General features: G+C 41.1%; 1 protein-coding gene across 1 annotated transcript in view; it reads right to left on the bottom strand.

Moving 5' to 3' along the window:
* Window positions 1-19,361, bottom strand: part of PRPF18 (pre-mRNA processing factor 18) — a 63,532-nt gene that overhangs the window by 43,970 nt on the left and 201 nt on the right. The window lies entirely within an intron of this gene.

The raw sequence follows: 19,361 nt of genomic DNA, 5'->3' as shown, positions 1-19,361 counted from the left end.
TCTTCTCCACTCCGGGCCGGCCCCGGACTAGTGACGTTGCCTTGACGACGACGCACAGGGACGCGCATGCGCAGGGGATAATGACGGGGGTCTGGATGATGACAGGCGGTGATGATGAAGGGGTGATGATGACGGGGTCTGGATGATGACAGGGGGGGATGTTGACAGGGTGATGATGACGGGGGTGAAAATGACAGAGTGATGATGACGGGGGTCTGGATGATGATGGGGGTGTGGATGATGACAGGGGGGGATGATGTATTTCCCACCCTAGGCTTATAGTCGAGTCAATAACTTTTCCTGGGTTTTTGCGGTGAAATTAGGGGCCTCTGCTTATATTCGAGTCGGCTTATACTCGAGTATATACGGTAGTTTTTTTTTTATTTTTATTTTTTTTTCTCTTTTACTACATAGTAGAAACATTTATAAGATCCACATTACAATATTCATTATTTTTTATTTTATTTTTTTGGTCTGGTGCTCATTTTTATAAAAAAAAATCTTGTAAATTTTCTTGGAACCAATTTGAAAAACATGACTATTTGAACATTTTCTTTTCCTTTTTTTTTTTTAAGCGTATTAACAAAATACCACAATCATGGTGTTCTCAACTGGCGAGATAAATACATCACTAAACAAAAAGACAAAATAATACAAAATAGACCTGTGTAGTGGAATAATACTACATCATACTCCAAAAACATATCTTTGTTGGAAAAAAAAAAAAGCAAAAACAAAATAAACCCTATATAAATATATAAAACACAAATACAAAGAAGGGTAAGGTAAACACTTGTTTACATGATGCGATATAATAACATCTATAGGCTCCATAACATGGAACAAACAACATACCCTGCAACAGACATTCAAGATAGATGTATGAATAAAGCGCAGACAAGTACTGAATGCTGCCCAAAAACAAGAGAGATGGTAACAGGGTAGGAACCACAATATCTGCCATGTATATGCAGACCATTGTGCTCCTACTGAGCTTTGTCAGGGGGTGTGGCTAACATTATATCCAGATCCAATAAATATATATATATATATATATATATATATATACACACATGTGACCGATCACAACCTCCTGTACACATGTCTAAATGTTGCATTAATCACATTCAGTCTTGTAGAAATGCTACACCTGATTTACGCACCTGCTATGATATATATTGCACCACTTGTTGATTCTGGGGGGTGACATACAATGTTGCAATATTAAAAAATAATAATTTTATTGTTCTGGTCATTACGGACGTGTCATTACCATCGATGTGCATTTTTATTCTTTTTTTATATTTTAAGTATAAAAAGGATATAAAGGGAAATATATATATATATATATATATATATATATATATATATATATATATATATATAAAACAGAAAGCTTTGTAGCACTACTTCACCAAAGTAAACTGTAGTGGGTGCCAGCGCCCAAAAACCTGATTAGGGTCCATGTAGATAGCAAACCAAAGATTGGCACAGCACTCCCAAAATTTCAAAAAATAATGGTGGTTTATTCATTCTTGGCAACCCCCGCAATCTCTCCTGCAGCACCCCCTGTCATCTGGTGCAGGCAGCGAGCTTTGCTCTGTGCCTGATGACGATGCGGGGGCCGGAGGATCGTGAAGTCATGGCCCGCCCCCTTGTAACATCACGCCCCACCCCCTCAATGCAAGTTTATCAGAGGGGTTGTGACGGCTGCCACGCCCCCTCCCATAAACTTGCATTAAGGGGACGGGGCGTGATGTCACAAGAGGCGGGGCCGTGATCTCACCATCTTCCAGCCCCTGCATCGCCAGTCATCAGGCACAGAGCTAAGCTTGCTGCGTGCACCAGATGACAGGGGGTGCTGCAGGAGAGATCTGGGGATCCTTTAGATAGGGGCTAAGATGTCTAGGGGCGGAGTACCCCTTTAAGGCCAACTTCACACTACGGAATTTCTGGATGGATTCTGAGAATCAGTTCCCAAATGATATCACAAGAGACCGATATATGGCGGGTAATATCAATTCATTACACTTATTGATCACCAAAGGTGATACAAAAATACCCTATTTCCCGTATATACAACACCTATAATCTTTAATGTTATAACTTCACATGAAAAACAAAAGATTAAAACTCCAGTGTCAATCACTCCATTATAGAATCATATGTATCATATAGAGGGACATTTATCAATGTTTGCTTATGTATTCCTTTTTTTAGTACTTTTTTCCTTACTTTTTTTTTGCTTATGTGTGACTTATTTATCAACTGCTTTCAGCCTGTTGATAATTTTCTTTCACGTAAGCAATTTTTCCTTTTTTACTTTGGTTGTAGCTTTTTCTGCTCCATGTTTGAGGTCAATTTTTAACCCTGTTGCAACTTTTTTTTGCGCAGTTGCGACTGTCGCAGTTAATAAATACCCGACTACCCGTAGTCCATTTTAAAATTATTACTTCGTAGTTAAGTTTTTGAAAACTTGCTTTTCTCGCTTTCCAGTCAAAATGTCACACGAAAAATCGCGTAGTCGCAGGTGCGACATTTTTGCGAAATTTTTAGTAAAGAAAAGTTAACTAAATTGCTTGATAAATGCCTGTCATAGTGCCTATCTGGCCTCCTAAGGCTGTATGACTGTGGTCACCGCATGCACCTGCAGTGGGCTATGCGGGCAGGAGTGAACACTGTTTAAAATCAAATCTCAGCCCCCCTCAATATGTTTCACTGCTAGACGCAGCTTTGTCAAGAGGACACAAGGCCAAGTTGAAGTCTGGGCTGCAAGCAAGGAAAAAGAAGATTTAGGAGACAACAGGAGCCATAGGAACTAGCAAAATCTCATGGATAACTACAGGGGACACAGAAGAGGTATTTTGGTGGCTTTGGGGCATTTTTATTTTTAACTTCCCCGGAGCACCCCTTTAAGGTAACAAATGTTACATGGCAGAATAAACCCTCAATAGCCTTAAAGGAGAACTCCCGTTTATATAAAAATGTTTCCCTTATTCTAAGGATAGGGGATAAGTGGCAGATCGCGGGGGTCTGACCGCTGGGACCCACCTCAAGTTCCTGGCTCTTCTCCTCAATGGGGCATTCCTTGACCACTGAACAAAGCTGCGGCCAACACGCCCCCTCCATGCAGCTCTATAGAAGAGCCGGAGCGCTGTACTCGGCAATATCTGGCTGTTCCATAGAGCTGCATGGAGGGGGCGTGTTGCCCGCAGCTTTGTGCTGTGGTTGACATCGCTCTTTTCATGCAGAGTGTGGGGGCAAAGTGCGGAAGATCGCAGGGGTTCCCAGCGGTCGGATTCCCCCACAATCTGACACTAATCCCCTATTTTTAGGAGAGGGGATAAGATTTTATAAACACGAGTTCTTCTTTAACCCCTTAAGGACTCAGCCCATTTTGGCCTTAAGGACTCAGACAATTTAATTTTTACGTTTTCATTTTTTCCTCCTCGCCTTCTAAAAATCATAACTCTTTTATATTTTCATCCACAGACTAGTATGAGGGCTTGTTTTTTGCGCGACCAGGTTTCCTTTGTAATGACATAACTCATTATATCATAAAATGTATGGCGCAACCAAAAAACACTTTTTGTGGGGAAATTAAAAAGAAAAACTTTTGCTAATTTTGGAAGGTTTCGTTTTCACGCCATACAATTTATGGTAAAAATGACGTGTTCTTTATTCTGAGGGTCAATACGATTAAAATGATACCCATTATTATATACTTTTCTATTATTGTTGTGCTTTAAAAAAATCACAAACTTTTTAACCAAATTAGTACGTTTATAATCACTTTATTTTGATGACCTATAACTTTATTTTTCCGTATAAGCGGCGGTATGGGGGCTCATTTTTTGTGCCATGATCTGTACTTTTTTTGATACCACATTTGCATATAAAAACTTTTAATACATTTTTTATAATTTTTTTTAAAATAAAATGTATTAAAAAAGTAGCAATTTTGGACTGTTTTTTTTTTTCTTTTTCGTTCACGCCGTTCACAATACGGGATCATTAACATTTTATTTTAATAGTTCGGACATTTACGCACACGGCGATACCAAATATATCTATAAAATTAATTTTTTACGCTTTTTGGGGGTAAAATAGGAAAAAACGGACATTTTACTTTTTTATTGGGGGAGGGGATTTTTCACATTTTTTTTACTTTTACATTTAAATTTTTTTTAAATTTTTTTTTACACTTGAATAGTCCATGATTGCTAATACTGATCTGTTCTATGTATAGGACATAGAACAAATCAGTGTTATCGGCGATCTTCTGCTCTGGTCTGCTCGATCTCAGACCAGAGCAGGAGATGCCGGGAGCCGGAAGGAGGAAGGTGAGGGGACCTCCGTGCGGCGTTCTGAATGATCGGATCCTCGCAGCAGCGCTGCGGGCGATCCGATCATTCATTGAAATCGCGCACTGACCACTGTCACTTTAAACATTAATAACTCTGGAATGCTTTTAGTTATCATTCTGATTCCGAGATAGTTTTTTCGTGACATATTCTACTTTAACATAGTGGTAAATTTTTGTCGATACTTGCATCCTTTCTTGGTGAAAAATCCCAAAATTTGATGAAAAATTTGAAAATTTTGCATTTTTCTAACTTTGAAGCTCTCTGCTTGTAAGGAAAATGGATATTCCGAATACATTTTTTTTTTGTTCACATATACAATATGTCTACTTTATGTCTGCATCATAAAATTGATGAGTTTTTACTTTTGGAAGACACCAGAGGGCTTCAACGGTCAGCAGCAATTTTCCAATTTTTCACAAAATTTTCAAACTCAGTATTTTTCAGGGACCAGTTCAGGTTTGAAGTGGATTTCAAGGGTCTTCATATTAGAAATACCCCATAAATGACCCCATTATAAAAACTACACCCCCCAAAGTATTCAAAATGACATTCAGTCAGCGTTTTAACCGTTTAGGTGTTTCACACGAATAGCAGCAAAGTGAAGGAGAAAATTCACAATCTTCATTTTTTACACTTACATGTTCTTGTAGACCCAATTTTTGAATTTTTACAAGGGGTAAAAGGACAAAATTTTTACTTGTATTTGTAGCCCAATTTCTCTCGAGTAAGCACATACCTCATATGTCTATGTAAATTGTTCGGCGGGCGCAGTAGAGGGCTCAGAAGGGAAGGAGCGACAAGGGGATTTTGGAGAGTACGTTTTTCTGAAATGGTTTTTGGGGGGCATGTCACCTTATGGTGCCAGAACAGCAAAAAAAAACCACATGGCATACCATTTTGGAAACTAGACCCCTCGGGGAATGTAACATGGGATAAAGTGAACCTTAATACATCACAGGTGTTTCACGACTTTTGCAAATGTAAAAAAAAAAATAATAATAATTTTTACCTAAAATGCTTGTTTTCCCCAAAAAATTTTTATTTTTAAAAAGGGTAATAGCAGAAAATACCCCTAACAATTTGAAGCCCAATTTCTCCCGATTCAGAAAACACCCCATATGGGGGTGAAAGGTGCTCTGCTGGTGCACTACAGGTCTCAGAAGAGAAGGAGTCACATTTGGCTTTTTGAAAGCAAATTTTGCTCTGGGGGCATGCCGCATTTAGGAAGCCCCTATGGTGCCAGGACAGAAAAAAAAAACCCACATGGCATACCATTTTGGAAACTAGACCCCTCGGGGAACGTAACAAGGGGTTAAGTGAACCTTTATACCCCACAGGTGTTTCACGACTTTTGCATATGTAAAAAAAAAATATTTTTTTTTACCTAAAATGCTTGTTTTCCCCAAAATTTTACATTTTAAAAAAGGGTAAAAGCAGAAAATACCCCCCAAAATTTGTAACACAATTTCTCCCGAGTACGGCGATACCCCATATGTGACCCTAAACTGTTGCCTTGAAATACGACAGGGCTCCAAAGTGAGAGCGCCATGCGCATTTGAGGCCTAAATTAGGGACTTGCATAGGGGTGGACATAGGGGTATTCTACGCCAGTGATTTCCAAACAGGGTGCCTCCAGCTGTTGCAAAACTCCCAGCATGCCTGGACAGTCAACGGCTGTCCGACAATACTGGGAGTTGTTTTGCAACAGCTGGAGGCTCCATTTTGGAAACAGTGGCGTACCAGATGTTTGTCATTTTTATTGGGGAGGGGAGGGGGGCTGTGTAGGGGTATGTGTATACGTAGTGTTTTTTACTTTTTATTTTATTTTTTGTGTTAGTGTAGTGTTTTTAGGGTACAGTCACACGGACGGGGGTTCACAGTAGTTTCTCGCTGGCAGTTTGAGCTGCAGCAGAAAGTTTGCGGCAGCTCAAACTTGCAGCCAGATACTTACTGTAATCCTCCTCCCATGTGAGTGTACCCTGTACGTTCACATTGGGGGGGACATCCAGCTGTTGCATAACTACAACTCCCAGCATGCCCGTTGGCTGTCGGTGACTGCTGAGAGTTGTAGTTTTGCAACAACTGTAGGCACACTGGTTATGTATCACTGAGTTTGTGACCTAACTCAGTGTTTCACAACCAGTGTGCCTCCAGCTGTTGCAAAACTACAACTCCCAGCATGTACGGTGCATGGTGTACGGTGACTGCTGAGAGTTGTAGTTTGCAACAGCTGGAGGCACACCGGTCAGAAACACTGAGTTAGGTAAAAAAAAACTCTGAGTTTCACAACCAGTGTGCCTTCAGCTGTTGCAAAACTACAACTCTCAGCAGTCACCGACAGCCAACGGGCATGCTGGGAGTTGTAGTTATGCAACCAGCAGATGCATCACTACAACTCCCAGCATGCACTTTAGCTGTTTGTGCAAGCTGGGAGTTGTAGTTACACAACAGCTGAAGGTACACTTTTCCATAGAAAAAATGTGCCTCCAGCTGTTGCAAAACCATAAGTCCCAGCATGCCCATAAGGGAATGCTGGGAGTTGTGGTGGTCTGCCTCCTGCTGTTGCATAACTACAGCTCCCAGCATGCCCTTTTTGCATGCTGGGAGCTGTTGCTAAGCAACAGCAGGAGGCTGTCACTCACCTCCAACGATCCACACCGGAGAGTCAGTCCCGCCGCCGCTGCTCCTGGGGCCCCGATCCCAACATTAACGCCGGGGATCGGGGTCCCCAGCACCCGGGGTGCACGTCCCGCACCCGCTCACATCCTCCGGAAGAGGGGCGGAGCGGGTGCAGGAGTGACACCCGCAGCAGGCGCCCTGATTGGTCGGCCGGTAATCCGGCCAACGAATCAGGGCGATCGTGAGGTGGCACCAGTGCCACCTCACCCCTGCAGGCTCTGGCTGTTCGGGGCCGTCGGAGACGGCCCCGAACAGCTTGTAATTCCGGGTCACCGGGTCACTGGAGACCCGATTGACCCGGAATCGCCGCAGATCGCTGGACTGAATTGTCCAGCGATCTGCGGTGATCGCCGACATGGGGGGACATAATGACTCCCCTGGGCGATATGCCGGGATGCCTGCTGAACGATTTCAGCAGGCATCCGGCTCCGGTCCCCAACCGGCTAGCGGTGGGGGCCGGAATTCCCACGGGCGTATGGATACGCCCTCGGTCCTTAAGGACTCGGGATGCAGGGCGTATCCATACGCCCTATGTCCTGAAGAGGTTAAGGACTCAGCCCATTTTCACCTTAAGGACGCAGGACTTTTTTGCAAATCTGACCACCGTCACTTTAAGCATTAATAACTCTGGGATGCTTTTACTTTTCATTCTGATTCCGAGACAGTTTTTTCGTGACAAATTCTACTTTATGTTAGAGGTAAAATTTCTTAGAAAATTAGAACATTTTGCATTTTTTTTTACTTTGAAACTTTGAAAATGGATATTCCAAATAAATTATATATTGATTCACATATACAATATGTCTATATGTTGACATGTTTTTACTTTTGGAAGACATCAGAGGGCTTCAAAGTTCAGCAGCAATTTTCAAATTTTTCACAAAATTTTCAAAATCAGAATTTTTCAGGGACCAGTTCAGTTTTGAAGTGGATTTGAAGGGCCTTCACATTAGAAATACCCCACAAATGACATTCAGTAAGTGTGTTAACCCTTTAGGTGTTTCACAGGAATAGCAGCAAAGTGAAGGAGAAAATTCAAAATCTTAATTTTTTTACACTCGCATGTTCTTGTAGACCCAGTTTTTGAATTTTTACAAGTGGTTAAAGGATAAAAATCTTCCTAGAATTTGTAACCCAATTTCTCTCGAGTAAGGAAATACCTAATATGTGTATGTGAAATGTTCAGTGGGCGCACTAGAGGGCTCAGAAGGGAAGGAGCGACAATGGGATTTTGGAGAGTGAGTTTTTCTGAAATGGTTTTTGTCGCATTTATGAAGCCCCTATGGTGCCAGAACAGCAGAAAAACCCCCACATGGCATACTATTTTGGAAACTACACCCCTCAGGGAAGCCTTAACACCCCACAGGTGTTTGACGACTTTTCGTTAAATTTGGACGTGTAAATGAATTATTATTTTTTAACTAAAATGCTGTTTTTTTTCCCAAATTTAAAATTTTAACAAGGAGTAATAGGAGAAAATGTCCCCAAAATTTGTAAACCCATCTCTTCTGAGTATGGAAATACCCCATGTGTGGACGTCAAGTGCTCTGCTCTGCAGTGAGCATTTACACCCCACTGGCGTTTGACAGATCTTTGGAACAGTGGGCTGTGCAAATTAAAAATTAAATTTTTCATTTTCACGAACCACTGTTCCAAAAATCTGTCAGTCACCTGTGGGGCGTAAATGCTCACTGTACCCCTTATTACATTCCGTGAGGGGTGTAGTTTCCAAAATGGGTCACATGTGGGGGGGGGTACATTGTTTTGGCACTATGGGGGCTTTGTAAACACATGTGGCCTTCCATTCCGGACAAATTTCCTCTTCAAAATTCCAATGGCGCTCCTTCTCTTCTGAGCATTGTAGTTTGCCCGCGGAGCACTTTACATCTACTTATGGGGTATGTTCTTACTTAGAAGAAATGGGGTTATAAATTTTGAGGGGCTTTTTTCCTATTTTCATTGTGAAAATGAAAAATGTAAAATATGAAAAATAAAAAAATGAAAAATAACACCAGCATTTTAGTAAAAATTTTTTTTTTTCATTTTCCCATGCAACTTTAACGAAAATTCGTCAAACATATGTGGGGTATTAAGGTTCGCTATACCCATTGTTACGTTCCGTGAGGGGTGTAGTTTCCAAAATGGGGTCACATGTGGGTATTTATTTTTTTGCGTTTATGTCAGAACCGCTGTAAGATCAGCCACTCCTGTGCAAATCACTAATTTAGGCCTCAAATGTACATAGTGCGCTCTCACTCCTGAGCCTTGTTGTGCATTTTACACCCACATCTGGGGTATTTCCGTACTCAGGAGAAATTGCGTTACAAATTTTTGGGTCTTTTTTCCTTTTACCTCTTGTGAAAATAAAAAGTATATGTATATGTTAGTGTAAAAAAAATTGTTTCACTAACCGGCTGATGTAGACCCCAACTTTTCCTTTTCATAAGGGGTAAAAGGAGAAAAAGCCCCCCAAAATTTGTAACTCAATTTCTCCTGAGTACGGAAATACCCCATATGTGGCCCTAAACTGTTTCCTTGAAATACGACAGGGCTCTGAAGTGAGAGAGCGCCATGCGCATTTGAGGACTGCATAGCGGTGGACATAGGGATATTCTACGCCAGTGATTCCCAAACAGGGTGCCTGGACAGTCAGTGACTGTCCAGAAATGCTGGAGTTGTTGTTTTGGAAACACTGCCGTACGGTATGTTTTTTTATTTTTATTGGGGGACAGTGCAAGGGGGTGTATATGTAGTGTTTTACCCTTTATTATGTGTTAGTGTAGTGTAGTGTAGTTTTTTTAGGGTACACGGGTTACGGTGTGTTTCCCGCTAGGAATTTGTGCCGCGGCAGAAAATTTGCCGCAGCTCAAATTTGAAGCAGGAAACTTACTGTAAACTTGCCCATGTGAATGTACCCTGTACATTCACATGGGGGGGGGGGGGGGGGGGGGGAACCTCCAGCTGTTGCAAAACTACTTTTGCAACAGCTGGAGGCACACTGGTTGGAAAACCTTCATTTAGGTTCTGTTACCTAACACAGTATTTTCCAACCAGGGTGCCTCCAGCTGTTGCAAAACTACAACTCCCAGCATGTACTGATCACCAAAGGGCATGCTGGGAGATGTAGTTATGCAACAGCTGGAGGTACGCAACTACAACTCCCAGACAGCTGTTTGCTTTTTGGGCATGCTGGGATTTGCAGTTTTGCAACATCTGGAGGGCTACAGTTTAGAGACCACTGCACAGTGATCTCCAAACTGTGGCCCTCCAGATGTTGCAAAACTACAAATCCCAGCATGCCCAGACAGCAAACTGCTGTGTGGGCATGCTGGGAGTTGTAGTTTTGCAAGATCTGGAGGGCCACATTTTAGGGACCACTGCACAGTAAACTCCAAACTGTAGCCCTCTAAATCTTGAAAAACTACAAATCCCAGCATGGGCATGCTGGGAGTTGTAGTTTTGCAACATCTGGAGGGCTACAGTTTAGAGACCACTGTACAGTGGTCTCAAAACTTTATCCCCCCCCATAGACTTTGGTAGAGGGGGCGGGCGTGACATCACGAGGGGGCGGGCGAGACGTCACGAAGGGTCGGGCGTAACGTCACGCCCGGCGGCCGCGAACACGGAAGCCCGCACACAGCGTTCGGAGTAATGAACTTCCGGACGCTGTGAGCGGAGCTCCGAAAGTCAGGGCAGCACACAACCCCTTTAAAGGGTTATTCCAGGCAAAACCTTATATATATATATATATATATATATATATATATATATATATATATATATATATATATATCTCAACTGGCTCCGGAAAGTTAAACAGATTTGTAAATTACTTCTATTAAAAAATCTTAATCCTTCCAATAGTTATTATCTTCTGAAGTTATCTGTCTAACTGCTCAATGATGATGTCACATCCCGGGAGCTGTGCATGATGGGAGAATATCCACACAGGAACTGCACAGCTCCCACGACGCGAGTCATCAGAGAGTAGTTAGACAGAAAACAACAACTTAACTTCAGAAGCTAATAACTATTGGAAGGATTAAGATTTTTTAATAGAAGTAATTTACAAATCTGTTTAACTTTCCTGAGCCAGTTGATATATAAAAAAAAGTTTTGGCCTGGAATACCCCTTTAATAACTCTGGGATGTTTTTACCTTTCATTCTGATTCCGAGATTGTTTTTTCGTGACATATTTTACTTTATGTTATTGGTAAGATTTTGTCGATACTTGCATCGTTTCTTGGTGAAAAATTCCAAAAATTTTTGAAAAAATTAAAAATGTTGCATTTTTTTAAATTTGAAGCTCTCTGCTTACAAGGAAAATGAATATTCCATATAAATTATATATTGATTCACATATAAAACATGTCTACTTTATGACTGCATCGTAAAGTTGACATGTTTTTACTTTTGGAAGACATCAGAGGGCTTCAAAGTATAGCAGCAATTTTCCAATTTTTCACAAAATTTTCAAAATCGAAATTTTTCAGGGACCAGTTCTGTTTTGAAGTGGATTTGAAGGGTCTTCTTATTAGAAATACCCCCAAAATGACCCCATTATAAAAACTGCACCTCTCAAAGTATTCAAAATGACATTCAAAAGGTTTGCTAACCCTTTAGGTGTTTCACAGGAACAGCAGCAAATTGAAGGAGAAAACTCAAAATCTTCTTTTTTACACTGGCATGTTCTTGTAGACCCAGTTTTTGAATTTTTACAAGGGGTAAAAGGAGAGAAATCTTCCTAAAATGTGTAACCCAATTTCTCTCAAGTAAGGAAATACTTCATATGTGTATGTCAAGTGTTCGGCGGGCGCAGTAGAGGGCTCAGAAGGGAAGGAGCGACAGTGGGATTTTGGAGAGTGAGTTTTTCTGAAATGGTTTTTGTAGGGCATGTCACATTTAGGAAGCCCCTATGATGCCAGAACAGCAAAAAAAAAAAACACATGGCATACCATTTTGGAAACAACACCCCTCAAGGCACGTAACAAGGGGTCCAGTGAGCTTAACACCCCACAGGTGTTTCACAACTTTTTGTTAAAAATGGATGTGTAAATGATTTTTATTTTTTTCACTAAAATGCTAGTTTTCCCCCAAATTTGAAATTTTTACAAGGGATCATAGGACAAAATGCCCCCCAAAATTTGTAACCCCATCTCTGCTAAGTATGGAAATACCCCATGTGTGGACATCAAGTGCTCTGCTGGCGCACTACAATGCTCAGAAGTGAAGGAGTCACATTTGGCTTTTGAAAAGCGAATTGTGCTTAAATGGTTTTTGGAGGGCATGTCGCATTTAGGAAGCCCTATGGTGCCAGGACAGCAAAAAAATAAAAAATAAACACATGGCATACTATTTTGGAAACGACACCCCTCAAGGAACACAACAAGGGGTACAGTGAGCCTTAACACCTCACAGGTGTTTGACGACTTTTTGTTAAATTCGGATGTGTAAATGAAAAAAAAAAATTTTTCACTAAAATGCTGGTTTTGCCCCAAATTTTACATTTTTGCAAGGGGTAATAGGAGAAAATGACCCCCACAATTTGTAACCCCATTTCTTTTGAGTATGGAAATACCCAATGTGTGGATGTCAAGTGCTCTGCTGGTGCACTACAATGCTCAGAAGAGGAGGAGCACCCATTGATCTTTTGGAGACAGAATTTGGTTGGAATAGAAGTCGGGGGCCATGTGCGTTAACAAAGCCCCCCGTGGTGCCAGAACAGTGGAACCCCCCCACATGTGACCCCATTTTGGAAACTACACCCCTCACAGAATTTAATAAGGGGTGCAGTGAGTATTTACACCCCACTGGCGTTTGACAGATCTTTGGAACAGTGGGCTGTGCAAATGAAAAATTACATTTTTCATTTTCACGGATCACTTTTCCAAATATCTGTCAGACACCTGTGGGGCGTAAATGCTCACTGTACCCCTTATTACATTACGTGAGGGGTGTAGTTTCCAAAATGGGTCACATGTGGGGGAGGGGGTACAGTGTTCTGGTATTATGGGGGCTTTGTAAACACACGTGGCCTTCAATTCCGGACAAATTTTCTGTTCAAAATCCCAATGGTGCTCCTTCTCTTCTGAGAATTGTAGTGCGCCAGAAGAGCACTTTACATCAGCATATGTATGTATGTTCTTACTCAGAAGAAATGGGGTTACAAACTTTCGGGGGCTTTTTTCCTATTTTTCCGTGTGAAAATGAAAAATTTAGGGTAACACCAGCATTTTAGTGAATTTTTTTTTTCATTTTTCCATCCAACTTTGAAGAATTTTCATTAAACACCTGTGGGGTGTTCAGGCTCACTATACCCCTTGTTACGTTCCGTGAGGGGTGTAGTTTCCAAAATGGGGTCACATATGGGTATTTCTTTTTTTGCGTTTATGGCAGAACCGCTGTAAAATCAGCCACCCCTGTGCAAATCCCCAATTTAGGCCTCAAATGCACATGGTGCGCTCTCACTCCTGAGCCTTGTTGTGCGCCCGCAGAGCATTTTACACCCACATATGGTATATTTCCGTACTCAGGAGAAATTGCGTTACAAATTTTGGGGGTCTTTTTTTCCTTTTAACACTTGTGAAAATAAAAAGTATGGTGCAACACCAGCATGTCAGTGTAAATTTTTTTATTTTTTTACACTAACAGGCTGGTGTAGACCCCAACTTTTCCTTTTCATAAGGGGTAAAAGCCCCCCAAAATTAGTAGTGCAATTTCTCCAGAGTACGAAAATACCCCATATGTGGCCCTAAACTGTTTCCTTGAAATGCGACAGGGCTCCGAAGTGAGAGAGCGCCATGCGCATTTGAGGACTCAATTAGGGGTTGCATAGGGGTGGACATAAGGGTATTCTAAGCCAGTGATTCCCAAACAGGGTGCCTCCAGCTGTTGCTAAACTCCCAGAATGCCTGGACAGTCAGTGGCTGTCCGGAAATGCTGGGAGTTGTTGTTTTGCAACATCTGGAGGCTCCATTTTGGAAACACTGCTGTACAATAAGTTTTTCATTTTTATTGGGGGGACAGTGTAAGGGGTGTATATGTTGTGTTTTACCCTTTATTATGTGTTAGTGTAGTTTAGTGTTTTTAGGGTGCATTCGCACTGGCGGAGGTTTACAGTGAGCTTCCTGCTAGATATTTGCGCTGCGGCGAAAAATTTGCCGCAGCTCATACTTGAAGCAGGAAACTTACTGTAAACCTGCCCCTGTGAATGTACCCTGTACGTTCACATGGGGGACAAACCTCCAGATGTTTCAAAACTACAACTCCCAGCATGCACTGACAGACCATGCATGCCGGGAGTTGTAGTTTTGCCACAGCTGGAGGCACACTGGTTGGAAAACCATCAGTTAGGTTCTGTTACCTAACTCAGTATTTTCCAACCAGTGTGCCTATAGTTGTTGCAAAACTACAACTCCCAGCATGTACTGATTGCCGAAGTGCATGCTGGGAGATGTAGTTATGCAACAGCTGGAGGTATGCAACTACAACTCCCAGCATGCCGAGACAGCTGTTTGCTGTTTGGGCATGCTGGGATTTGCAGTTTTGCAACATCTGGAGGTCTACAGTTAGAGACCAGTGCACAGTGATCTCCAAACTGTAGACCTCCAGATGTTGCAAAACTACAAATCCCAGCATACACAGACAGCAAACTGCTGTGTGTGCATGCTAGGAGTTGTAGTTTTGCAAGATCTAGATGGCAGTATAGAGATCACTGTGCAGTGGTCTCTAAACTGTAGACCTCCAGCTGTTGCAAAACTGCAAGTCCCAGCATGCCCAAACAGCTGGCTGGGCATGCTGAGAGTTGTAGTTTTGCAACATCTGGAGGGCTACAGTCTCATACTGTAACCCTCCAGATGTTGCTAGGCAACTTACCGACTTCCGTCGGATCCAGGGAGCCGTCCTCTTCTGCCGCACGACATTGCCGCCCGCGCCGATCACCGCAGCCGATCCCGTCCCGCAGCCTCCACTGACGTGTAAATGGATCTTTGGCGTCCGGTCCCCTTCGGTTCCCCGTTCTGCCCCGCCTATTGTGGGTGGGCAGAACGGGGAAAACGAAAGTTAACCCCGCCAGTCAGTGTGATTTTTTTAAACAGCAGCATTGGGACAGTATGATAATATAATGAGATAATAGAATTGGACCTAAAAAGGAATTATTCAGAAATAAAAGTGGCAGTTTGAAAAGAAGAGCCACATATCCAACTATTATATAAATTATAAATGGGAATGTACAATATTAACCCTAAACTGACCCAATGTCTGTGGTTTTAATCCACATTATATTTTTCTGATTTCTCACAAAATTTACAGCTTTTAATTGAAATAAATAAAAGTTACATTTTAAATATTAGGGCTCCCGAGTTTGGGAAATTAGTCCCAGAAGGGCGAAAGCCTGAATGGGAATTTGAGAAAGTAAAATGTATTGTAAACCCCAAAAATTATTTTTTGTGTAAGGAAATTTAAACAAAAATCATAATTTTGCATATTTGTTTTTTTTTGTTTTCACGCTGTACAAAAATATACATGTTTTCTTTATTCTCTGGGTCAATACGATTAAAATGATACCCATGGTTATAGACATTACTATTATTGTACAGCTTTTAAAAAATCTCAAACTTATTTTTACAAAATTAGTATGTTTAAAATTGCCCTATTTTGACCACCTCTAACTTTCTTATTTTTCTGTATTCAGGGATGTGTGAGGGCTCATTTTTTGCGCCATGATCTGTAGTTTGTACCAGATGTGCATATATGTGACTTTTTGATCACTTTTTATTAAAAAAAAATTTGCAGTTTGATGTGACAAAAAAGCAGAAATATATATATATATATTTTTTTTTTTACGTTTACGCTGTTCGCCATAGGGGATCATTAACGTTATATTTTTATAGTTTGGACATTTACGCACGCAACGATACCAAATACGTTTATTATTTATCTTTTTTTACTCTTTTATGTATTAATATGGGGGTAAAGGATGAAACTTTATTGGGAGAGGGGATTTTTCACTTTTTTTCAACTTTTTATAAAACTTTTTTTTACATTTATTTTACACTTTTTTAGTCCCCATAGGGGACTATTTATAGCAATCATTAGATTGGTAATACTGTTCAGTGCTATGCATAGGGCCTAGCACTGATCAGTATTATTGGTCATCTTCTGCTCTGGTCTGCTGGAAGGCAGATCAGTGCAGAAGATCCCGAGAGATGGAAGGAGACAGGTGAGGGGACCTCCGTCCGCCATCTTGGTTGACCTGATCCCCGCGGCAGTGCCGCGGGCGATTATATCAGCCATTATAAGTGCCACACTGCCACAGATGCCGTGATCTGTATTGATCGCTGATGTCCGCCATTACCGGCGGATCCACGGCTGCTGACAGCCGGCGGGAATGAAGCGCGGCGCATGTCCTTAAGGGGTTATGGTCCATTTACACTGCAGATTATTTGCAGGATGCACAAAATTCTGGATGAACATTTTGGCCCTCATTTACTAAGAGTGGAGTGTCAGTTTGTGTTTGACTTTTGCTTTTCCGACCTTTTTTTCTCTTGTTTTTTTTTACTTATCTGTTGCACTTTTCCTGATCTTTTTAGTCGCTAGGGAAAAAATCTGTTGCACGGTAATTTCAATTTTATATACCGTATATACTCGAGTATTAGCCGTTCCGAATATTAGCCGAGGCCCCTAATTTCACTCCAAAAACCTAGGAAAAGTTATTGACCCGACTATAAGCCTAGGGTGGGAAATACATCATTCCCCCATGTCATCATCCCCCCTGTCATCTTCCAGACCCCCGTCATTAACACCCCGTCATCATCACCCTCATCATCATCACCCCGTCATTATCACCCCGTCATCACCCTTGTCATCACCCCCCCTTCATCATCACCGCCTATCAATCCCTTTGTCATCATCCAGACCCCCCTTTTGTTTTCTACTCACCTCCCCAGCTGGGGAAGGGTGAGCTCGTCTGGGCCGTCCATCTTCGGCCATCCATGCTGCAGGAACCGTCCGGTGGGGAGGGTTAGTCATTCCAGGCTGTCCATCTTCACCGGGAGGCCTCCCGGTGAAGATGGACAGCCCGGAACGACTAACCCTCCCCACCGGACAGTCCCTGCAGCATAGATGGCCAAAGATGGATCGCCTGGCCCATCCCCTCACAGCTAAGCCAGAAGCGTTTTTTTGTTCACCCGTGTTTAAGCCGCGGGGGCGTTTTCAGCACAAAAAATCATGCTGAAAAACTCAGCTTATACACGAGTATATACGGTATATGCACTGTACTTTGTATAAATATATTAATGCACAGATATTATTTTATATGATTCTTATTAATTGGTACTTCATGGAATTAATTAGCACTTGATGAATTGTTTGCGCATAAAAGCCCTCAGAAGTTTGTGTATCACTATGCTTGAAAATGGCTCCAGGAGGAGTTAAAACATTGTAATGCTGACATCAGATATTAAATCACCATTTTGCTATGCTGCACCTGTTTTTGGTTATCTATATATATATATATATATATATATATATATATATATATATATATGTGTGTGTGTGTGTGTGCACACATGTAGATAGATTTATTAAAATGAGTATATATATATATTTTTTATTATTATTAAAGGGTACCTTTCGTCAAAAAAACTTTTGATATATTATAGATTCATGTATGCAGAATAACTTTCCAATAGCATGTTATTAAAAAATATGCTTCTTTCTATTTAATTTTCCACTTTGAAAAAATGACCACTAGGGGTCTCCCTACCAGTCCTTTTTTTTATAGAGTTCAGACTCATGCTGGAGTCCTAAATCTCAGACTGCAGCCGAGACACAGACAAACTCCCTGGCAGGGAGCAGTGCTGAGCTTATCTGTGTCCCGGCTGCAGTCTGAGATTTAGGACTCCAGCATAAGTCTGAAATCTATAAAAAAGGACTGGTAGGGAGACCCCTAGTGGTCATTTTGTGAAAGTGGAAAATGAAATAGAAAGAAGCATATTTTTTTAATAACATGCTATTGGAAAGTTATTCTGCATACATTAATCTATAATATATCAAAAGTTTTTTTGATGAAAGGTACCCTTGAATTTTTTTGATTCACCATTATTACTGAAACAATAGGGGGGGGGGGGGGAAACATGTGTTAGAAAGACTCACAAAAACATGAGAATAAAGCTAAAATGTTGTTTAAAAGATAAATTGTGCAAACAAAAAAACAGAATCACTTGAAAAAGACGAGGCAGGCAAAGGAGCAAACAGCCAGATAATTTACTTCACTTTCTGAAACTTTACACATGCTTTAAAGTGTAGGGTTTTCTTCCCAGAAAATTCACGATTTTTGGAGAGGTTTTCAGAAAAGATGAGTGATTCTGGATGAAATGTAGGGAACACGCCCCTTTTCCCGAAAACAACGCCCATTTTGTTGTTGTTTTTTTCATTCAGAGTGATTCAGATTCTGTCTGTTTTTTTCTGTCGCACATTCTGTCACATGTTCCGTGCGACAGAATTTAGGCGCAAAGCCTGACAAAAAAAAATGGTAATCCTGTTGGTAAATGAGGGCTTTTGTCCGCAGCAGGCACAACTCATCAGTCAGCGCTAGGACTGCTCAGAATTCAAAGACTTGTCAATTCTTTCTGTGGAGGCCAGAAATTGAATTTCCATGACAGATGTTTCTGCTGCAGAAATTCTGCTGTACAGTAGAATTTCATTGAAAACAATAGGAGTCTGCTGCTACAAGAGTTTCCAAGCAGAATTTTTTTGCCCGATTCTGCTCGGAAACTCCCTGTTGTGAATAGGACCACAGAGTTAAAATGCCCCCAATAAAAAAAATGTAAAATAAAACAAAAACCTAGTCACCAGTAACTGAAACTAGAGTTCAATCCACCCCTATACATAAATGACCATAACTGAAAATGGACACAATTTACGATATTTCTGTGCCACTTGTGTAATTTAAAAAAACGTGAAAGAATAGACCAATTTCTTTTTTACATTTTCCCTTTATCACGAAAAAAATAAATAAATATGACAAAAAAAAACTAAATCCCTATAACTAAGTTTCCACTTGGTTTTTTTCTGGCAGTTTTTGGATATCTGCCACTGCAGTTTTTGAGCCAAAGTCAGAAATGTATTCAAAAGGAATAGGACATATAAAGGAAAGACTTACACTTCTCCCTTATGGATCCACTTCTGACTTTGGCTCAAAAACTGCAGTGACAGATATCCAAAAACTGCCAGAAAAAAAACCAAGTGGAAACCTAGCCTATTTATCACAGAAAAAAAAAAAAGCATAAATAATTTTCATAATACAACAAGAA

The sequence above is a fragment of the Hyla sarda genome, chromosome 4 (genome assembly GCF_029499605.1).
Source record: "Hyla sarda isolate aHylSar1 chromosome 4, aHylSar1.hap1, whole genome shotgun sequence".
NCBI classification, from domain to species: domain Eukaryota; kingdom Metazoa; phylum Chordata; class Amphibia; order Anura; family Hylidae; genus Hyla; species Hyla sarda.
The sequence above is the reverse complement of the archived record's forward strand: the minus strand, read 5'-3'. Positions and strand labels throughout refer to the sequence as shown.